Genomic DNA, 23116 nt, shown 5'->3' on the forward strand with positions numbered 1-23116 from the left:
GGCCTTTGAGACGCCTGGACAGGCACAAGCTGAGTAGCCGGCTGTCCCATGTCGTCAAACCTTTTGTGTAAGGAGTTGACACTTTCCCGTAATTCCTTCCATAAGTCCATCCACTCAGGTGTCGACACCGCAGGGGGTGACATCACATTTACAGGCATTTGCTCCTCCTCCACATAATTCTCCTCATCATACATGTCGACACAGCCATACCGACACACAGCACACACACCGGGAATGCTCTGATAGAGGACAGGACCCCACAAAGCCCTATGGAGAGACAGAGGGAGAGTATGCCAGCACACACCAGAGCGCTATATATACTGGGATATCACTATACAGAGTGTTTTCCCTTATAGCTGCTTTTATATCATACACTGCGCCTAAATTGAGTGCCCCCCCTCTCTTTTTTACCCTTTCTGTAGTGCAGGACTGCAGGGGAGAGCCAGGGAGCGATCCTTCCAGCGGAGCTGTGAGGGAAAATGGCGCCGGTGTGCTGAGGGAGATAGCTCCGCCCCTTTCTCGGCTGACTTTCCCCCGCTTTTTCTGGAAATCTGGCAGGGGTTAATTTACACCTATATAGCCCTTTGGACTATATATGGTGTATATTTGCCAGCCAAGGTGTCTTATTGCTGCTCAGGGCGACCCCCCCCAGCGCCCTGCACCCTTCAGTGACCGGAGTGTGAGGTGTGCATGAGGAGCAATGGCGCACAGCTGCAGTGCTGTGTGCTACCTTGGTGAAGACTGAGTCTTCTGCCGCCGATTTTCTGGACCACTTCTTGCTTCTGGCTCTGTAAGGGGGATGGCGGCGCGGCTCCGGGAACGGACATCAAGGTCGGGCCCTGCCTTCGATCCCTCTGGAGCTAATGGTGTCCAGTAGCCTAAGAAGCCCAAGCTAGCTGCAAGCAGGTAGGTCCGCTTCTTCTCCCCTCAGTCCCTCGTAGCAGTGAGCCTGTTGCCAGCAGGTCTCACTGAAAATAAAAAAACCTATTTAAAACTTTCTTTCTAGCAGGCTCAGTAGAGCCTCCTAGTGTGCATCCAGCTCAGCCGGGCACAAAGATCTAACTGAGGTCTGGAGGAGGGTCATAGGGGAGGAGCCAGTGCACACCAGGTAGTCCTAAAGCTTTCTTATTTGTGCCCAGTCTCCTGCGGAGCCGCTATTCCCCATGGTCCTGACGGAGTTCCCAGCATCCACTAGGACGTCAGAGAAATATGTACTAGTGGCCCCACATGGGCAGCACCAGAGGTGTAAGGTCTAGCCATGGGCCATGGCAGCAGCTCCCTCCCCCCAAGACTTTCCAGATAGTGGGCATGTCCAGCATCAAGGGGGAAGTTAAAAATAAATAAAATTACATATTATGAGCACATTATATGATACACCTTCAGAAATTAGGAAACTATATAATTCTTTAGGTAGATATATTTTCTTGCTTATTACACCAACCGTATCCCAATCACTATTCACTCAATCTTATAATGTCAGCCAAGCAGGCAGACAGAGCATACACTAGATCATCTGCAATCACAGGCTAAGTGGCAAAGTCATTTTCATATATGCTAATTATTCTGTATCTTATTCGTTATGTCTATAAAAAGGATCACGTCCTCAAACAAAACAGGCCCCACAGGTGCGTCGGCCTACCGGGAATCTTCCTTGCAAGCCCTATGGCCAATCCGCCTCTGCCCACAGGTGCACCATGCTCCAAGCAGGGGCCAGGGAAGATTTCTTCCAGTTGATGAGCCACCCGTGGGCTTGCAGAAACTGGATAGTCAGATGCAGATGGCGTAGGAGAGTTTCTGGGGAATTTGCCAGGATCAACAAGTCGTCCAGGTATGGTAGGATCCTGACCCCTTGACGGCGGAGCACAGCCGTCATGACCACCATAACCTTGGTGAAGACTTGCGGAGCCGTGGTCAAACCAAAGGGTAACGCCCAAAATTGGTAATGGAGGTTGCCAACTGCAAACCTCAGGTATTGCTGATGCGACATTGCAATGGGAATATGCAGGTAAGCATCCTGTATGTCCAGGGAGACCATATAATCCCCAGGTTCCAATGCCAGAACAATAGAGCGAAGAGTTTCCATACGAAACTTGGAGACCTTCACAAATTTGTTCAAGGACTTGAGGTTGAGAATGGGCCGGGAAGACCCATTCGGTTTCGGGACTAGGAACAGCGGTGAATAGTACCCCTTGCCTCTCTGAGCCAGAGGCACCTGTACTACCACTCCTGTGTCCAGTAGGGACTGTACCACCGAATGAAGAGTTTTTGCCTTTACCTGATCCGAAGGGATGTCTGTCAGGCAAAATCTATGAGAGGGGCGATTTTTGAAGGATACGGTGTAACCTGAAGTGACGACTTCCCGTACCCAGGTATCGTAAGTGGTCTTCAACCATTCCTGGGTATACCCTAGAAGTCGCCCCCCCATCCTGGGATCCCCCATGCGGCAGGCAATTTAGTTTTGGAAGCAGGCTGACGGGTAGCCCAGGCCAGTTTGTGCTTATTTGGTTTGGAAGTGCGTACCTGTTTCGAGTACACCTGACCCTTTGCTTACCCTGAAGGATAAAGGAGTACTCTTAGCCTTCGGCAACGAAGGGGCAGTACTAGGTAAACACGTTGTTTTAGCAGAAGCTAAGTCAGCCACTATCTTATTGAGGTCTTCTCCGAAAAGAATGTCTCCCTTAAACGGGACTACCTCCAGGGTTTTCTTAGAAGACAGATCCACAGACAAGGACTGCAACCATAGAATCCGGCGAGCCAGTATGGACGTAGTAGAAACCTTGGCCGCCAGAATACCTGTATCCGAAGCCGCCTCCTTAATGTAATGACACGCTGTGACAATATATGACAAGCATTGTCTAGCATGATCAGAAGCGTTGGACGGCAACTCCGCCTCCAGCTCCTGAGCCCACGCTTCCACAGCTTCTGCAGCCCATGTCGCGGCAATGGTGGGCCTATGTGCAGCACCGGTTAGGGTGTAAATTGCCTTTAAACAACCCTCCACACGCTTATCCGTCGGCTCTCTCAGGGACGTGACAATAGTTACGGGCAGAGCTGAGGATACCACCAGCTGCGCCACCTTCGAATCCACTGGCGGATGTGATTCCCAATTTTTCAATTTTTACTTAGCTCCGCAGCAAGGGGGTAGCGAGCCAGCATCTTCTTGTGAGGCATGAATTTCTTTAAAAAGCTATTTCCTGGGGCTGCAGCACCCGTGTTGTATGCCTGCTTACTGCATGGCACCAACTACAAAACTGAGCTCCTGTGCACAAAGGTGGGGTTATAGAGGAATAGCGTTATGCATTCTGGGAAGAAGGTCAAAGCTTTGAGCCTGTTGGTGCATCGGATCGAGAGCCTACTCTACATCCCAATGTCATTCCCTGTGGAGCCCAGTGTACCCCGCAGCAGAAATACATATTCCACATTAGTCTGTACTGACAGAGGAGGGTGTAGGATAAGAGATTGCTGTAGTGACTGAGGAAGGAGAATATGTGACTTCTGTAATAAGTGTTTATTACTCACCTGTGCTGATATCTGTAGGGATCTCCTCCTCCTTACACTGCTGATCACCCCTCACATACGTCTCTTCTTCTCCCTCTGTATCTTCTGCCTTTATATCAGTCACATACGCCTCTTCTTCTCCCTCTATATCTTCTGCCTTTATATCAGTCACATACGTTTCTTCTCCCTCTATATCTTCTGCCTTTATATCAGTCACATACGTCTGTTCTTCTCCCTCTATATCTTCTGCCTTTATATCAGTCACATACGTCTCTTCTTCTCCCTCTATATCTTCTGCCTTTATATCAGTCACATACGTCTCTTCTTCTCCCTCTATATCTTCTGCCTTCATATCAGTCACATACATCTCTTCTTCTCCCTCTATATCTTCTGTCTTTATATCAGTCACATACGTCTCTTCTTCTCCCTCTATATCTTCTGTTTTAATATCAGTCACATACGTCTCTTCTTCTCCCTCTATATCTTCTGCCTTTATATCAGTACCATACGTCTCTTCTTCTCCCTCTGTATCTTCTGTTTTAATATTAGACAGACGTTCTACCTACAAATAAAAAAACAAAACCTATAATGACATTTGCATACAGTCAGGTTAAACTGAGGTGAAACAATATAATATCAGTGTATAAGACGCACAGCTCCTCTACAGATCATATAGTGACAGTCACTTTGGTATATTGGGGAGACCCTAAATACCGCCTACCTGATCCTCCTGTGGGGTCCTGTGGTTCTCCTCTGTACAATCCTGGGAATACAGAGGACGGGGACATCTCTCTGGGGTATCTCTGTTACTGGGCCCATCTGTAGGAGACACACAGTGACTGAGTACAGTGCATATATGTGATTATCAGGTGATGTGTGTATATAGGGGGCCCCATACCTGCTCTCCCCTGTACAATACATGACAGTCTCCTCTTACCCAGTGATGTGAGGGGCCGGTGATTCTCCATCATCACGTCCTTGTACAGACCCCTGTGTTCCTCTATATACTCCACCTCCTGCATGGAGACATAGACAGTGACATCCTGACACCTTATAGGAACCTGACACACACAGTGATACAGTCATCACCCAGACACGTCCCCTGGTGTTACTGTATAATGCTCCATTCCCAGCAGTCACCTCTCCAGTCATCACTCAGACACGTCCCCTGGTGTTACTGTATAATGCCCCATTCCCAGCAGTCACCTCTCCAGTCATCACCCAGAAACATCCCCCCGGTGTTACTGTATAATGTCCCATTCCCAGCAGTCACCACCCAGACACGTCCCCTGGTGTTACTGTATAATGCCCCATTCCCAGCAGTCACCTCTCCTATCAGCAGCTGAATGATCTTGTTGGTGAGTTCCAGGATCTTCTGGTCACTGTCTCTCTCATGTATCAGTGAGTGAGGTGGAGGCACTGTGATGGGGCTGTGGATCCTGCTTAGTCCGCCTGACACACGAGGATGGCTGCTGGGTGTCTCACACTCACCAGATATCTTCTTCACTACTGTGTAACCCTGCAAAATGGGGAGACATCAATATCGCTGCAAATACTCCCAGATCCCCTCACTTCCCCAGTCACGTCCCTGTATTATTACTAGAGATATAAGTTATGTCACGGTGATGCTCACAGATCCCCTCACCTCCCCAGTGATATTTCTGTATTATAACTATAGATATAAGTGATGTCATAGTGACACTCCCAGATCCCTTCACCTCCCCAGTCATGTACCTGTACTACAACTATAGATATAAGTGACGTCACTGTGATGGTCCCAGATCCCATCCCCTACCCAGTCATATTCCTGTATTATTACTATAGATATAAGTAATGTAAATGTGACGCTCCCAGATCCCCTCACCTCCCCAGTCATGTCCCTGTATTATTACTATAGATATAAGTGATGTCACTATGATGCTCCCAGATTCCCTCACCTCCCCAGTCATGTCCCTGTATTATTACTATAGATATAAGTGATGTCACTGTGATATTCCCAGATGCCCTCACCTCCCCAGTCATGTCCCTGTATTATTACTATAGATATAAGTGATGTCACTGTGATACTCCCAGATCCCCTCAGCTCCCCAGTCATGTTCCTGTATTATTATTATTATTATTAGTATTATAGATATAAGTGATGTCACTGTGCTATTCCCAGATGCCCTCACCTCCCCAGTCATGTTCCTGTATTATTATTATAGATATGTTATGTCACTGTGACACTCCCAGGAGTCTGATATACATTTGCTTCATACTGCTCCAATTATCATCTGTTACACATGCCAGGGATATTACGGTCTCTGCTTTAATACATCCTAGATTTTGAGCAATATTTTCAATCCCCACAGTATCCCTTATCCAAAATTCTTGGGACCAGAGGTATTTTGGATATCGGATTATTCCGTATTTTGGAATAATTGCATACTATAATGAGATATCATGGTGATGGGACCAAAGTCTAAGCACAGAATGCATTTCTGTTACATATAGACCTTATACACACAGCCGGAAGGTAATTTTAGCCAATATTGTTTTATAACTTTGTGCACTGAACAAAGTTTGTGTACATTGAGCCATCAAAAAACAAAGGTTTCACTATCTCACTCAAAAAAGTCTGTATTTCCGAATATTTGGATATGGGATACTCAACCTGTAGTAATAATAATAACGACACTAAAGGCTGCACCCCAGTATAACAATAATAACAGATGTATTTAAAAGCAGAACACATCAGACCATTCCTCCTGTATTGTAGGAAATTACCACCACTCCCAATGTATAATAATAATACCAGGACACCACAAGCTGCTGTCCCTGTATAATAATAACTGTACACAAAAACCTGCTCCCCCTGTATAACACTAATAACAACACACCCCATTCTGCTCTCCCTTTATATTAATAATAAAATCACACAATAGGCTGCTCCCCCAGAAAAAATATAATAGGACACTACATGCCGCTCCCCCTGTATAATAATAATAACAGGACACCACAGGCTTCTCCCACTGTATAGTAATAATAACAGGACACCACAGGCTGCTCCCCCTGTATAATAATAATAATAATAATAATAATAATAACAACAACAGGAAACTACAGTCAGCTCCCCCTGTATAGTAATAACAGGACACAAATGGCTGCTCCACCTGTATAGTACTAATATCAGGACACCACAGGCTGCTCCCCCTGTATAGTAATAATATCAGGACACCACAGGCTGCTCCCCCTGTATAGTAAGACGCCATTACCTGATCTCAACGGACACTGGAAAGCTGCAGCAGTCGATGAAAACTCACTTCCTGTATGTGGAACGCACAATCCGGAAGTAAGGTGAAACGCACAGGTAGGAAGTAGGGCATGATTGGCAAAAGCTGCTTCCTGGTTATTGGCCCCTCCCCTACTCCACCTCGCACGCAGCTCCGCCCCCAGTAATGATAAAAACCACAAAAGTCCTCAGTGCAGGAGGCTGGCGGCCATTTTCTTGTAGACCATTTCGGCATCAGCTGCGGCAGCAATAGGTTCCCTGGCCGTGTAGTGACGTCAGGAGCGGCGGACATTTTCCCCTGGTCTGAGCTCCGCCTTCCTTCTATCATTCCCACAAGGCAGCAGGAGCAGAGAGCAGCCATTGCTGTGTCTGGCAGCAGGTAATGATATTATTATTATTATTCTATAGGCTGAGCAGCTCTGGTGTCAGGTTCTGTACTACAGGGGGAGCAGCCTCTGGTGCCTTGTTATAGTGCAGCTGGAGCAGCCTCTGGTGCTGCATTATCCCTGTACAGGTGGCTGACACTCTAGTGTCCTATTACTGTAATACAGGTGGCGCAGACCCCGCCGTTACCGTAATACAGGTGGCGCAGACCCCACCGTTACCGTAATACAGGTGACGCAGACCCCGCTGTTACCGTAATACAGGTGGCGCAGACCCCGCCGTTACCGTAATACAGGTGGCGCAGACTCCGCCGTTACCGTAATACAGGGGCGCAAACCCGGCCGTTACCGTAATACAGGTGGCGCAGACCCCACCGTTACCGTAATACAGGTGACGCAGACCCCGGCATTACGTAATACCAGTGGCGCAGACCCGGCCGTTACCGTAATACAGTTGGAGCAGACCCCGCCATTACCGTAATACAGGTGGCGCAGATCCCGCAGTTACCGTAATACAGGTAGCGCAGACCCCGGCATTACGTAATACCGGTGGCGCAGACCCGGCCGTTACCGTAATACAGGTGGCACAGACCCCGTAGTTACAGTAATACAGGTGGCGCAGACCCCGCAGTTACCATAATACAGGTGGCGCAGGCCCAGCCATTACCGTAATACAGTGGCGCAGACCCCACCGTTACCGTAATACAGGTGGTGCAGACCCCGGCGTTACCGTTATACAAGCGGCGCAGACCCCGGAGTTACCGTAATACAGGTGCCGCTGACCCCTCCGTTATTGTATTTCCATAAATGGAACATTACAGGTGTTGTGTCCTTTGGCATTGTACTATACAGGGGGAGCGGCCTGTGTTGTATTAATATTCAGGGGAGCTGTATTAATATTCAGGGGAGCAGCATATGTTGTCATAATATACAGGGGTAGCATCCTGTGCTGTCATCGTATACAGGAGGAGCGGCCTGTATTGTCATAATATACAGGGGTAGCATCCTATGCTGTCATAGTATACAGGAGGAGTGGCCTGTGTTGTCATCCTGTGCTGTCATAGTATACAGGGGGAGTGGCCTGTATTGTCATAATATACAGGGGTAGCATCCTATGCTGTCATAGTATACAGAAGGAGTGGCCTGTGTTGTCATCCTGTGCTGTCATAGTATACAGGGGGAGTGGCCTGTATTGTCATAATATACAGGGGTAGCATCCTGTGCCGTCATTGTATACAGGAGGAGCGGCCTGTGTTTTCATAATATACATGGGTAGCATCCTGTGCTGTCATGGTATACAGGGGGAGCGGCCTGTGTTTTCATAATATACATGGGTAGCATCCTGTGCTGTCATAATATACAGGAGGAGCGGCCTGTGCTGTCATGGTATACAGGGGGAGCGGCCTGTGTTGTCATTGTATACAGGGGCAGCAGTCTGTGTTGCTAAAATATACAGGGGTAGCAGCCTGTGTTGTCATAGTATACAGGAGGTAGCATCATCTGCTGTCATAGTATACAGATGGAGCGGCCTGTGTTTTCATAATATACAGGGTTAGCATCCTGCGCTGTCATAGTATACAGGGGGAGCGGCCTGTATTGTCATAATATACAGGGGTATCATTTTGTGCCGTCATTGAATACAGGGGGAGCGGCCTGTGTTGCTATAATATACAGGGGTAGCATCCTGTGCTGTCATTGTATACAGGGGGAGCGGCCTGTGTTGCTATAATATACAGGGGTAGCAGCCTGTGTTGTCATAGTATACAGGAGGTAGCTTCATCTGCTGTCATAGTATACAGGGATAGCATCCTGTGCTGTCATAGTATACAGGTGGAGCGGCCTGTGTTATCATAATATACAGGGGTAGCATCCTGTGCTGTCATAGTATACAGGGGGAGCGGCCTGTGATGTCATAGTATACAGGGGGAGCGGCCGGTATTGTCATAATATACAGGGGTATCATTCTGTGCCGTCATTGAATACAGGGGGAGAGGCCTGTGCTGTCATAGTATACAGGGGGAGGGGCCTGTGGTGTCTTGTTCCTATTATATAGGGTGAGCGGCATGTATTGTCTTTCTATACAGAAGGAGTGGCCTGTGCTGTCATTGTATACAGGGGTAGCATCCTGTGCTGTCATTGTATACAGGGGGAGCGGTCTGTATTAACATAATATACAGGGGTAGCATCATGTGCTGTCATAGTATACAGGGTGAGCGGTCTGTGTTGTCATAATATACAGGGGTAGTATCCTGTGCTGTCATAGTATACAGGGGTAGTAGCATAATATACAGGGGCAGCGTCCTGTACTGTCATAGTACACAGGAGGAGCGACCTGTGTTGTCATAATATACAGGCGGAGGGGCCCTCTATTATTATAGAGGATGAGCAGCATGTATTGGCTTTCTATACAGAAGGAGTGGCCTGTATTGTCATAATATACAGGGGTAGCATCCTGTGTTGTCATAATATACAGGGGTAGCATCCTGTGCTTTCATAGTATACAGGGGGAGCGGTCTGTGTTTTCATAATATACAGGGGTAGCATCCTGCGCTGTCATACTATACAGAGGGAGCGGCCTGTCTTGCTATAATATACAGAGGTAGCAGTCTGTGTTGTCATAGTATACAGGGGTAGCATCCTGTTCCGTCATTGTATACAGGGGTAGTGGCATAATATACAGGGGTAGCGTCCTGTGCTGTCATAGTATACAGGAGGAGCGACCTGTGTTGCCATAATATACAGGCGGAGGGGCCTGTGGTGTCTTGTTCCTATTATTATATAGGTTGAGCAGCATGGATTGTCTTTCTATACAGAAGGAGTGGCCTGTGTTGTCATAATATACAGGGGTAGGTTCCTGTACTGTCATAGTATACAATGGGAGTGACCTGTGGTCATAATATACAGGAGGAGGGGCCTGTGGTGTCTTGTTTCTATTATTATATAGGTTGAGCGGCATGGATTGTCTTTCTATACAGAAGGAGTGGCCTGTGTTGTCATAATATACAGGGGTAGGTTCCTGTACTGTCATAGTATACAAGGGGAGCGACCTGTGTTGTCATAATATACAGGCGGAGGGGCCTGTGGTGTCTTGTTCCTATTATTATATAGGTTGAGCGGCATGGATTGTCTTTCTATACAGAAGGAGTGGCCTGTGTTGTCATAATATACAGGGGTAGCATCCTGTACTGTCATAGTATACAAGGGGAGTGACCTGTGGTCATAATATACAGGAGGAGGGGCATGTGGTGTCACGTTGCTATTATTATATAGGTTGAGCGGCATGGATTGTCTTTCTATACAGAAGGAGTGGCCTGTGTTGTCATAATATACAGGGGTAGCTTCCTGTACTGTCATAGTATACAAGGGGAGCGACCTGTGGTCATAATATACAGGCGGAGGGGCCTGTGGTGTCTTGTTCCTATTATTATATAGGTTGAGCGGCATGTATTGTCTTTCTATACAGAAGGAGTGGCCTGTGTTGTCATAATATACAGGGCTAGCTTCCTGTACTGTCATAGTATACAGGGGGAGCAGCATGTGCTGTCATAGTATACAGGGGGAGCAGCCTGTGTTGCTGTAATATACAGGGATAGCATCATGTGCTGTCATAGTATACTATACAGCGAGAGCGGCCTGTGTTGTCATAATATACAGGGGTAACATCCTGTGCTGTCATCGTATACAGGGGGAGCGGCCTGTATTGTCATAATATACAGGGGTAGCATCCTGTGCTGTCATAGTATACAGGGGGAGCGGTCTGTGTTGTCATAGTATACAGGGGGAGCGGCCTGTGTTGTCATAGTATACAGGGGAGCGGCCTGTGTTGTCATAATATACAGGGCTAGCTTCCTGTACTGTCATAGTATACAAGGGGAGCGACCTGTGTTGTCATAATATACAGGCAGAGGGGCCTGTGGTGTCTTGTTACTATTATTATTATGTAGGGTGAGTGGCAAGTATTGGCTTTCTATACAGAAGGAGTGGCGTGTGTTGTCATAATATACAGGGGTAGCATCCTGTGCTGTCATAGTATACAGGGGGAGCGGCCTGTGTTGTCATAATATACAGGTGTAGCATCCTGTGCTGTCATAGTATACAAGGGGAGCGGCCTGTGTTGTCATAATATACAGGGGTAGAAACCTGTGCTGTCATAGTATACAAGGGGAGCGGCCTGTGTTGCTATAATATACAGGGGTAGCATCCTGTGCTGTCATGGTATACAAGGGGAGCGGCCTGTGTTGCTATAATATACAGGGGTAGCATCCTGTGCTGTCATAGTATACAGGGGAGCGGCCTGTGTTGTCATAATATACAGAGGGAGTGGCCTGTGTTGTCATAATATACAGGGTTAGCATCCTGTACTGTCACAATATACAGTGGTAGCTTCCTGTGCTGTCATAGTATACAGGGGGAGTGGACTGTATTGTCATAATATACAAGGGTAGCTTCCTGTGTTGTCATAGTATACAGGAGGAGCGGCCTGTGTTTTCACAATATACAGGGGTAGCATCCTGTGCTGTCATGGTATACAAGGGGAGCGGCCTGTGTTGTCATAATATACAGGGGTAGCATCCTGTGCTGTCATAGTATACAGGAGGAGCGGCCTGTGTTGTCATAATATATAGGGGTAGCAGCCTGTGTTAACATAATATACAGGGGTAGCATCATCTGCTGTCATAGTATACAGGTGGAGCGGCCTGTGTTGTCATAATATACAGGGGTAGTATCCTGTTTCGTCATTGTATACAGGGGTAGTAGCATAATATACAGGGGCAGCGTCCTGTACTGTCATAGTATACAGGAGGAGCGACCTGTGTTGTCATAATATACAGGCGGAGGGGCCCTCTATTATTTTAGAGGGTGAGCAGCATGTATTGGCTTTCTATACAGAAGGAGCGGCCTGTATTGTCATAATATACAGGGGTAGCATCCTGTGCTGTCATTGTATACAGGAGGAGCGGCCTGTGCTGTCATAGTATACAGGCGTAGCTTCCTGTGCTGTCTTGTTACTATTATTATATAGGGTGAGCAGTATGTATTGGCTTTCTATACAGAATGAGTGGCCTGTGCTGTCATAGTATACAGGGGTAGCATCCTGTGCTGTCATAGTATACAAGGGGAGCGGTCTGTGTTGTCATAATATACAGGGGTAGCATCCTGTGCTGTCATAGTATACAGGAGGAGCGGCCCGTGTTGTCATAATATACAGGGATAGCATCCTGTGCCGTCATTGTATACAGGGGGAGCGGCCTGTGCTGTCATAGTATACAGGGGGAGCGGCCTGTATTGTCATAATATAGAGGGATATCATCCTGTGCTGTCATACTATACAGAGGGAGCGGCCTGTGTTGCTATAATATACAGAGGTAGCAGTCTGTGTTGTCATAGTATACAGGGGTAGTGGCCTGTGTTAACATAATATACAGGGGTAGCATCATGTGCTGTCATAGTATACAGGGGGAGTGGTCTGTGTTGTCATAATATACAGGGGTAGCATCCTGTGCTGTTATAGTATACAGTGGGAGCGGCCTGCGTTGTCATAATATACAGGGCTAGCATCCTGTTCCGTCATTGTATACAGGTGTAGTGGCATAATATACAGGGGTAGCGTCCTGTGCTGTCATAGTATACAGGAGGAGCGACCTGTGTTGCCATATTATACAGGCGGAGGGGCCTGTAGTGTCTTGTTCCTATTATTATATAGGTTGAGCTGCATGGATTGTCTTTCTATACAGAAGGAGTGGCCTGTGTTGTCATAATATACAGGGGTAGGTTCCTGTACTGTCATAGTATACAAAGGGAGCGACCTGTGTTGTCACAATATACAGGCGGAGGGGCCTGTGGTGTCTTGTTCCTATTATTATATAGGGTGAGCGGCATGTATTGTCTTTCTATACAGAAGGAGTGGCCTCTGTTGTCATAATATACAGGGGTAGCTTCCTGTACTGTCATAGTATACAGGAGTAGCGGCCTGTGTTGTCATAATATACAGGGGTAGGTTCCTGTACTGTCATAGTATACAAGAGGAGTGACCTGTGGTCATAATATACAGGCGGAGGGGCCTGTGGTGTCTTGTTTCTATTATTATATAGGTTGAGCGGCATGTATTGTCTTTCTATACAGAAGGAGTGGCCTGTGTTGTCATAATATACAGGGCTAGCTTCCTGTACTGTCATAGTATACAGGGGGAGCAGCCTGTGTTGCTGTAATATACAGGGATAGCATCATGTGCTGTCATAGTATACAGGGGGAGCGGCCTGTGCTGTCATAGTATACAGGGGGAGCGGCCTGTGTTGTCATAATATACAGGGGTAGCATCCTGTACTGTCATAGTATACAGGGGGAGCAGCCTGTGTTGCTGTAATATACAGGGATAGCATCATGTGCTGTCATAGTATACAGGGGGAGCGGCCTGTGCTGTCATAGTATACAGGGGGAGCGGCCTGTGTTGTCATAATATACAGGGGTAGCTTCCTGTGCTGTCATAGTATACAGGGGAGCGGCCTGTGTTGTCATAATATACAGGGGTAGCATCCTGTACTGTCATAGTATACAAGAGGAGTGACCTGTGGTCATAATATACAGGCGGAGGGGCCTGTGGTGTCTTGTTTCTATTATTATATAGGTTGAGCGGCATGTATTGTCTTTCTATACAGAAGGAGTGGCCTGTGTTGTCATAATATACAGGGCTAGCTTCCTGTACTGTCATAGTATACAGGGGGAGCAGCCTGTGTTGCTGTAATATACAGGGGTAGCATCCTGTGCTGTCATAGTATACAGGGGGAGCGGCCTGTGCTGTCATAGTATACAGGTGTAGCATCCTGTGCTGTCATAGTATACAGGGGGAGCAGCCTGTGTTGCTGTAATATACAGGGGTAGCATCCTGTGCTGTCATAGTATACAGGGGGAGCGGCCTGTGCTGTCATAGTATACAGGGGTAGCATCCTGTGCTGTCATAGTATACAGGAGGAGCAGCCTGTGTTGTCATAATATATAGGGGTAGCAGCCTGTGTTGTCATAGTATACAGGAGGAGCAGCCTGTGTTGTCATAATATACAGGGCTAGCTTCCTGTACTGTCATAGTATACAGGGGTAGCATCCTGTGCTGTCATAGTATACAGGGGGAGCGGCCTGTGTTGCTGTAATATACAGGGATAGCATCATGTGCTGTCATAGTATACAGCGAGAGCAGCCTGTGCTGTCATAGTATACAGGAGGAGTGGCCTGTGTTGCTGTAATATACAGGGATAGCATCATGTGCTGTCATAGTATACAGGGGGAGCGGCCTGTGTTGTCATAGTATACAGGAGGAGCGGCCTGTGTTGTCATAATATACAGGGCTAGCTTCCTGTACTGTCATAGTATACAAGGGGAGCGACCTGTGTTGTCATAATATACAGGCAGAGGGGCCTGTGGTGTCTTGTTACTATTATTATTATGTAGGGTGAGCGGCATGTATTGTCTTTCTATACAGAAGGAGTGGCCTGTGCTGTCATAATATACAGGGGTAGCTTCCTGTGCTGTCATAGTATACAGGGGGAGCGGCCTGTGTTGTCATAATATACAGGGGTAGCATCCTGTGCTGTCATAGTATACAGGGGGAGCGGCCTGTGTTGTCATAATATACAGGTGTAGCATCCTGTGCTGTCATAGTATACAAGGGGAGCGGCCTGTGTTGTCATAATATACAGGGGTAGAAACCTGTGCTGTCATAGTATACAGGAGGAGCGGCCTGTGTTGTCATAATATACAGGGGTAGCATCCTGTGCTGTCATAGTATACAAGGGGAGCGGCCTGTGTTGCTATAATATACAGGGGTAGCATCCTGTGCTGTCATAGTATACAAGGGGAGCGGCCTGTGTTGCTATAATATACAGGGGTAGCATCCTGTGCTGTCATGGTATACAAGGGGAGCGGCCTGTGTTGTCATAATATACAGAGGGAGCGGCCTGTGTTGTCATAATATACAGGGGTAGAAACCTGTGCTGTCATAGTATACAGGGGAGCGGCCTGTGTTGCTATAATATACAGGGGTAGCATCCTGTGCTGTCATGGTATACAAGGGGAGCGGCCCGTGTTGCTATAATATACAGGGGTATAGTGTTCACTCTAGGAGTGAACTGGGGCAGGGCGCCGGACTCAGTGGGGGCACACGTGTGCGCGCGGCCGAAATGGGGGCGTGGCCACGCAAATTAGGGGGCGTGGTCACGCCTCCGTCATTTTAGGGGGCGGGGCGGCCCACAGACGCTACTATAGAGAGCGTCTGTGGCCGGCGACGTCACTGTTGGGGGCGTGCCCAGCACCTCCGTCGGTGCTGGGCTTCCCCCAGCCCTCTCCCAATGCGTAAATGGATGCCGCGCGCATGCACACGGCATCTATACACGCCGGGAGGGCAGGGAGCGGGCGGCTGTTATAGCAGGGCGCCGCAAAAGAGCAGGGCGGGTTTTGCCTGTTAAAAAACGGGCAGGGCGCGGCGCCCTGCTAAAACAGCCTAGAGGGAACACTAGGGGTAGCATCCTGTGCTGTCATAGTATACAGGGGAGCGGCCTGTGTTGTCATAATATACAGAGGGAGCGGCCTGTGTTGTCATAATATACAGGGTTAGCATCCTGTACTGTCATAATATACAGTGGTAGCTTCCTGTGCTGTCATAGTATACAGGGGTAGCGGCCTGTGTTGTTATATACAGGGTTAGCATCCTGTGTTGTCATAATATACAGGGGGAGTGGACTGTATTGTCATAATATACAAGGGTAGCTTCCTGTGTTGTCATAGTATACAGGAGGAGCGGCCTGTGTTTTCACAATATACAGGGGTAGCATCATGTGCTGTCATAGTATACAGGGTGAGCGGTCTGTGTTAACATAATATACAGGGGTAGCATCATGTGCTGTCATAGTATACAGGGTGAGCGGTCTGTATTAACATAATATACAGGGGTAGCATCATGTGCTGTCATAGTATACAGGGGGAGTGGCCTGTCTTTACATAATATACAGGGGTAGCATCAGCTGCTGTCATAGTATACAGGTGGAGCGGCCTGTGTTGTCATAATATACAGGGGTAGTATCCTGTGCCGTCATTGTATACAGGGGTAGTAGCATAATATACAGGGGCAGCGTCCTGTACTGTCATAGTATACAGGAGGAGCGACCTGTGTTGTCATAATATACAGGCGGAGGGGCCCTCTATTATTTTAGAGGGTGAGCAGCATCTATTGGCTTTCTATACAGAAGGAGTGGCCTGTATTGTCATAATATACAGGGGTAGCATCCTGTGCCGTCATTGTATACAGGGGGAGCGGCCTGTGCTGTCATAGTATACAGGGGGAGCAGCCTGTGCTGTCTTGTTACTATTATTATATAGGGTGAGCAGCATCTATTGGCTTTCTATACAGAAGGAGTGGCCTGTATTGTCATAATATACAGGGGTAGCATCCTGTGCCGTCATTGTATACAGGGGGAGCGGCCTGTGCTGTCATAGTATACAGGGGTAGCATCCTGTGCTGTCATAGTATACAGGGGGAGCGGCCTGTGTTGCTGTAATATACAGGGGTAGCATCCTGTGCTTTCATAGTATACAGGAGGAGCGGCCTGTATTGTCATAATATACAGGGGTAGCATCCTGTGCTGTCATAGTATACAGGGGGAGCGGCCTGTATTGTCATAATATAGAGGGATATCATCCTGTGCCGTCATTGTATACAGTGGGAGCGGCCTGTGCTGTCATAGTATATAGGAGTAGCATCCTGTGCTGTCATACTATACAGAGGGAGCGGCCTGTGTTGCTATAATATACAGAGGTAGCAGTCTGTGTTGTCATAGTATACAGGGGTAGTGGCCTGTTTTAACATAATATACAGGGGTAGCATCATGTGCTGTCATAGTATACAGGGGGAGTGGTCTGTGTTGTCATAATATACAGGGGTAGCATCCTGTGCTGTCAGAGTATACAGGGGGAGTGGTCTGTGTTGTCATAATATACAGGGGTAGCATCCTGTGCTGTTATAGTATACAGTGGGAGCGGCCTGCGTTGTCATAATATACAGGGCTAGCATCCTGTGCTGTTATAGTATACAGTGGGAGCGGCCTGCGTTGTCATAATATACAGGGCTAGCATCCTGTTCCGTCATTGTATACAGGGGTAGTGGCATAATATACAGGGGTAGCGTCCTGTGCTGTCATAGTATACAGGAGGAGCGACCTGTGTTGCCATATTATACAGGCGGAGGGGCCTGTAGTGTCTTGTTCCTATTATTATATAGGTTGAGCTGCATGGATTGTCTTTCTATACAGAAGGAGTGGCCTGTGTTGTCATAATATACAGGGGTAGCTTCCTGTACTGTCATAGTATACAAGAGGAGTGACCTGTGGTCATAATATACAGGAGGAGGGCCTGTGGTGTCTTGTTCCTATTATTATATAGGGTGAGCGGCATGTATTGTCTTTCTATACAGAAAGAGTGGCCTGTGTTGTCATAATATACAGGGGTAGCATCCTGTGCTGTCATAGTATACAGGGGGAGCGGCCTGTGTTGTCATAATATACAGGGGTAGCATCCTGTGCTGTCATAGTATACAGAAGGAGTGGCCTGTGTTGTCATAATATACAGGGCTAGCTTCCTGTACTGTCATAGTATACAGGGGGAGCAGCCTGTGTTGCTGTAATATACAGGGGTAGCATCATGTGCTGTCATAGTATACAGCGAGAGCAGCCTGTGCTGTCATAGTATACAGGTGTAGCATCCTGTGCTGTCATAGTATACAGGGGGAGTGGTCTGTGTTGTCATAATATACAGGGGTAGCATCCTGTGCTGTTATAGTATACAGGAGAAGCGGCCTGTGTTGGCATAATATACAGGGGTAGCATCCTGCGCTGTCATAGTATACAGGGGGAGTGGCCTGTGTTGTCATAATATACAGGGCTAGCTTCCTGTACTGTCATAGTATACAAGGGGAGCGACCTGTGTTGTCATAATATACAGGCGGAGGGGCCTGTGGTGTCTTGTTACTATTATTATATAGGGTGAGTGGCAAGTATTGGCTTTCTATACAGAAGGAGTGGCGTGTGTTGTCATAATATACAGGGGTAGCATCCTGTGCTGTCATAGTATACAAGGGGAGCGGCCTGTGTTGCTATAACATACAGGGGTAGCATCCTGTGCTGTCATGGTATACAAGGGGAGCGACCTGTGTTGCTATAATATACAGGGGTAGCATCCAGTGCTGTCATAGTATACAGGAGGAGTGGCCTGTGTTGTCATAATATACAGGGGTAGCATCCTGTGCTGTCATGGTATACAAGGGGAGCGACCTGTGTTGCTATAATATACAGGGGTAGCATCCAGTGCTGTCATAGTATACAGGGGAGCGGGCTGTGTTGTCATAATATACAGAGGGAGCGGCCTGTGTTGTCATAATATACAGGGTTAGCATCCTGTACTGTCATAATATACAGTGGTAGCTTCCTGTGCTGTCATAGTATACAGGGGGAGTGGACTGTATTGTCATAATATACAGGGGTAGCTTCCTGTGTTGTCATAGTATACAGGGGCAGCAGCCTGTGTTGTATTTATTTTAATATTTATTTATTTATTAGCAGTTTCTTATATAGCGCAGCATATTCAGTTGCGCTTTACAATTAAAATAACAGTAATAGAACAAAACTGGGTAAAAACAGACAGACATAGAGGTAGGAAGGCCCTGCTTGCATGCTTACAATCTATGGGGGAATAGGCATTGATACACAAAGAATGATGCTGCCTGTTGCATAATGGTCCACCAGATTGCTAGTTTATTAATGGGTTGTATGATATGATCACCCAGCGATGAAATGAGGTATACATTGAGAACAGCAGAGGACCCAAGACTGAGCCTTGTGGTACTCCAACTGATATAGGTAGAGAAGAAGAGATAGAATCAGAGAAGTGAACACTGAAAGAGCGATTAGATAGGTAGGATGAGAACCAGGAGAGGGCTGTGTCCTGAAGACCTAGAGATTGTAGTATTTGTATGAGAAGAGAGTGGTCAACAGAGTCATAAGCAGCAGAGAGATCTAGAAGAATGAGTAGTGAGTAATGGCCTTTAGATCGAGCAGTGACCAGATCATTCACTACTTTGGTCAGTGCAGTGTCTGTGGAGTGTTGGGCATGAAAGCCTGACTGAAGTGGGTCCAGTAAGTTGTGGGAGTTAAGAAAGTGTGTGAGGTGAGTTTAGGCAAGTCTCTCAAGTAGCTTGGAGGGACCTGGTAGCTGAGAAATGAACGGTAGTTAGAGAGTGTGTTTGGGTCAGAGGTGTGTTTGTTTAGTAATGGGAGTAATCACTGCATGCTTAAACAGAGAAGGAAAGACACCAGTAGATAGAGAGATTACAGATTTTAGTTAAGGTTGGGATAAGCACAGGAGACAAAGTTTTACTGACTTGTGAGGATATAGGATCAAGAGGAGAGGTAGTGGAGTAGGAGGATGGAAAGAGTGTTGATACTTCATCTTCACTTGTGGGATTAAATGAAGAGAAAGTGCCAGAGGGTTCAGGTAGGGAATTGAGCAGGTCACTGGCTGAGGAAGAGCGTACCATTTCATCTCAGATTTTATCAATCTTATCCTTGAAGTAGGAGGCAAGTTCTTGTGCACTGATAGTAGCTAGTGGGGGAGGTGAGGGAGGGTAAAGAAGTGATTTATATGTATTATAAAAGTGGCTTGGGGTTGGTGACATGAGAAGAGATTGGAAATATGTTTGTTTGGCAGTGTCCAGGGCCTGATGATAGGAGTGGTAGGTGGTCTTATATGTGAGGAAGTCACTTGGATTCTGAGATTTAAGCCACTGACATTCTACTTTACATGACAGTTTTTGTAGGTGTCTTGATGATTTAGAGTGCCACGGTTGGCATCTAAGCCTACGTGGAGTGTGATGGGTAGCTGGAGCCACTTCATCAAGGGCATTCTCTAGGGTCTTGTGCAGGTGGGATACAGCAGTGTCAGGTGTGGTAAATGTAGAGATTGGTGAGAGCAGTTGTTGCAGAGAAGTGGAAAGTTGTTGAAAATGTATATTAGTATTTCTGCAGGTTAGAGGAGGCTTGCTAGGTTTTAGTGTCATAGAATTTAGAGTAATAAAAGAGATTGTGAAGGTGATCAGGATGTGATCAGAGAGAGGGAAAGGATTGTTAATGAATTCAGAAACTGAGCAGAGCCTGGTGAACACAAGATCAAGGCAGTGGCCTTCCTGATGAGTAGAGGAGTCAGACCATTGGGTGAGGCCAAGAAAGGAGGTTAGAGAGAGGAGTTTGGAGGCATGAACAGATTGTGGACTGTCAAGAGTTATATTGAAATCGACCCATAATGATGGTGGAGATGTCAGAGGATAAGATGTGTGGGAGCTAGGCAGAAAAATCTTCTAGAAATTGTTGTTTGGGTTGCCCAGGAGGACGATAGATAGCTGCAACACGCAGGGAGAAGGGGGGTGGGGGGATTTTGATAGAGTGAACTTCAAATTATGTGAATGCGAGTGATGGAACCTGAGGTAGAACAGTGTATGTGAAAAATTGGGACAGTAATATTCCAACCCCACCACCTTTACTATTACCAGGCCTGGGGGTGTGTGTGTGTGTGTGTGTGTGAAGTGGAAACCACCGTGTGACAGTGCTGCAGGGGAGGCCGTGTCTGATTGTGTGAGCCAGGTTTCTGTTATAGTCAGCAGGTAAGTTGTGAGATATACAGAAGAAAAAGGGGGTGTTGTAGGTGCACTGTCTCTAGCATTACTGATATCATACAGCTTAGCATATAATAAATAGTGGAGTTTAGTTATGAATTGATCAATGCATTAAGCTGCAGCCCCGCGGCAAGGGACTCCACTCTGCTGCAGTACCTAACACCTAACACACCTGAAGGAGTGAGACACCTTCATTCTTAGACTTGCACCCACCCGCACCTGACCCTCATTTATTTTAACTAGGGTACCTAGCATGACTGCACTTGTGAATATGGCACAATTCTAGGTAAGTCCAATTATTCTGAACAATAGGTCAGCAATGGGGTGGCTCCTGGGGTGCGGGGCCTCCTGGACTGCTGTGGCTGGGCGACAACAGGGCATCGCAGCATTACATTTAATTTGGCACTTTCACTGTTTGTTTATTATACATGTTACACACTTTTTTCACTTATATTAATTCACCCCTTAACACCCCCTTTATATTACATTTTTTTTTTTCCTCACCTATCCCTTAATCCTTCTCACTACACATAATTATTTCCTGCGATGCCCTTGGGTTGCTTGGCTGTGGTTTTTTGGGGGGTCCCGTGCCCTAGGTTTGAACCCCTATAGTGTTAGGTACTGCAGCAGAGTGGAGTCCCTTGCCGCGGGGCTGCAGCTTAATGCATTGATCAATTCATAACTAAACTCCACTATTTATTATATGCTAAGCTGTATGATATCAGTAATGCTAGAGACAGTGCACCTACAACACCCCCTTTTTCTTCTGTAGAACTACAAGTCTCAGTAGGTAGCACCTCACATTACTGGCAGCTCTAGGTGTGCAGTCTAAGGCCCCTCCCTAGCAAACTAAAAGTGTTTTGTATAGACACACCTGAAGGAGTGAGACACCTTCATTCTTAGACTTGCACCCACCCGCACCTGACCCTCATTTATTTTAACTAGGGTACCTAGCATGACTGCACTTGTGAATATGGCACAATTCTAGGTAAGTCCAATTATTCTGAACAATAGGTCAGCAATGGGGTGGCTCCTGGGGTGCGGGGCCTCCTGGACTGCTGTGGCTGGGCGACAACAGGGCATCGCAGCATTACATTTAATTTGGCACTTTCACTGTTTGTTTATTATACATGTTACACACTTTTTTCACTTATATTAATTCACCCCTTAACACCCCCTTTATATTACATTTTTTTTTTCCTCACCTATCCCTTAATCCTTCTCACTACACATAATTATTTCCTGCGATGCCCTTGGGTTGCTTGGCTGTGGTTTTTTGGGGGGTCCCGTGCCCTAGGTTTGAACCCCTATAGTGTTAGGTACTGCAGCAGAGTGGAGTCCCTTGCCGCGGGGCTGCAGCTTAATGCATTGATCAATTCATAACTAAACTCCACTATTTATTATATGCTAAGCTGTATGATATCAGTAATGCTAGAGACAGTGCACCTACAACACCCCCTTTTTCTTCTGTAGAACTACAAGTCTCAGTAGGTAGCACCTCACATTACTGGCAGCTCTAGGTGTGCAGTCTAAGGCCCCTCCCTAGCAAACTAAAAGTTGTGAGATATGAAGAGGTCATGGATGGATGGTAATTTGTTACAAATAGAGCGTGCATTCCATAAGCCACATTTTAGTGACTTGGAGGGGGATTGGAGACGTGATATTTATGAGGTTAGATGGATTTCTATGTTGTTTTGAGATAGCTGAGTGTGAGAGGGACAGGTGGCTGGGGCCTGGATTTGGTGATATGACACCAGCTAATAAAAGCAGAAGAGTGAGATAAATATTGGTGGATGTTTGCGAGTGTTTATTCTGGTGGCCAGTTGTGGTTGTCAAAGTACTTGCAGAGAAGTAAGTATAAAGCTCATGAGTGTTTAGAAGAGGGGGGTGGAGAATAGAAGCTGTAATGTGCACAGAGGGGTGAGTTTTAGGGTGAGTGTAGAATATGTTACATTTGGTGAGAATTCCATTAATTGAAATAGGAAACAGTAGTTTGATGAACATGCTGTGGTCGTTTGTGAGATAATTTTGGGTCAAGTGGTGTAGGAATAAGTTGTTTAAGTAAGTTACCTTTCCTTGATGGTGCTCAATGTTTGTTCAACTGTTTTTTTTAACTGTTCGGATAACACACTTCTTCATTCCACACTTATTAAATTCCACACAAGCTACCCCCAGCAAGCTGACCCCTTGACATTATAGAGTAACACCAGGGGATGTGTCTGGGTGATGACTGGAGAGGTGACTGCTGGGAATGGGACA

This window comes from Pseudophryne corroboree, unplaced genomic scaffold (genome assembly GCF_028390025.1).
Source record: "Pseudophryne corroboree isolate aPseCor3 unplaced genomic scaffold, aPseCor3.hap2 scaffold_847, whole genome shotgun sequence".
NCBI lineage: Eukaryota > Metazoa > Chordata > Amphibia > Anura > Myobatrachidae > Pseudophryne > Pseudophryne corroboree.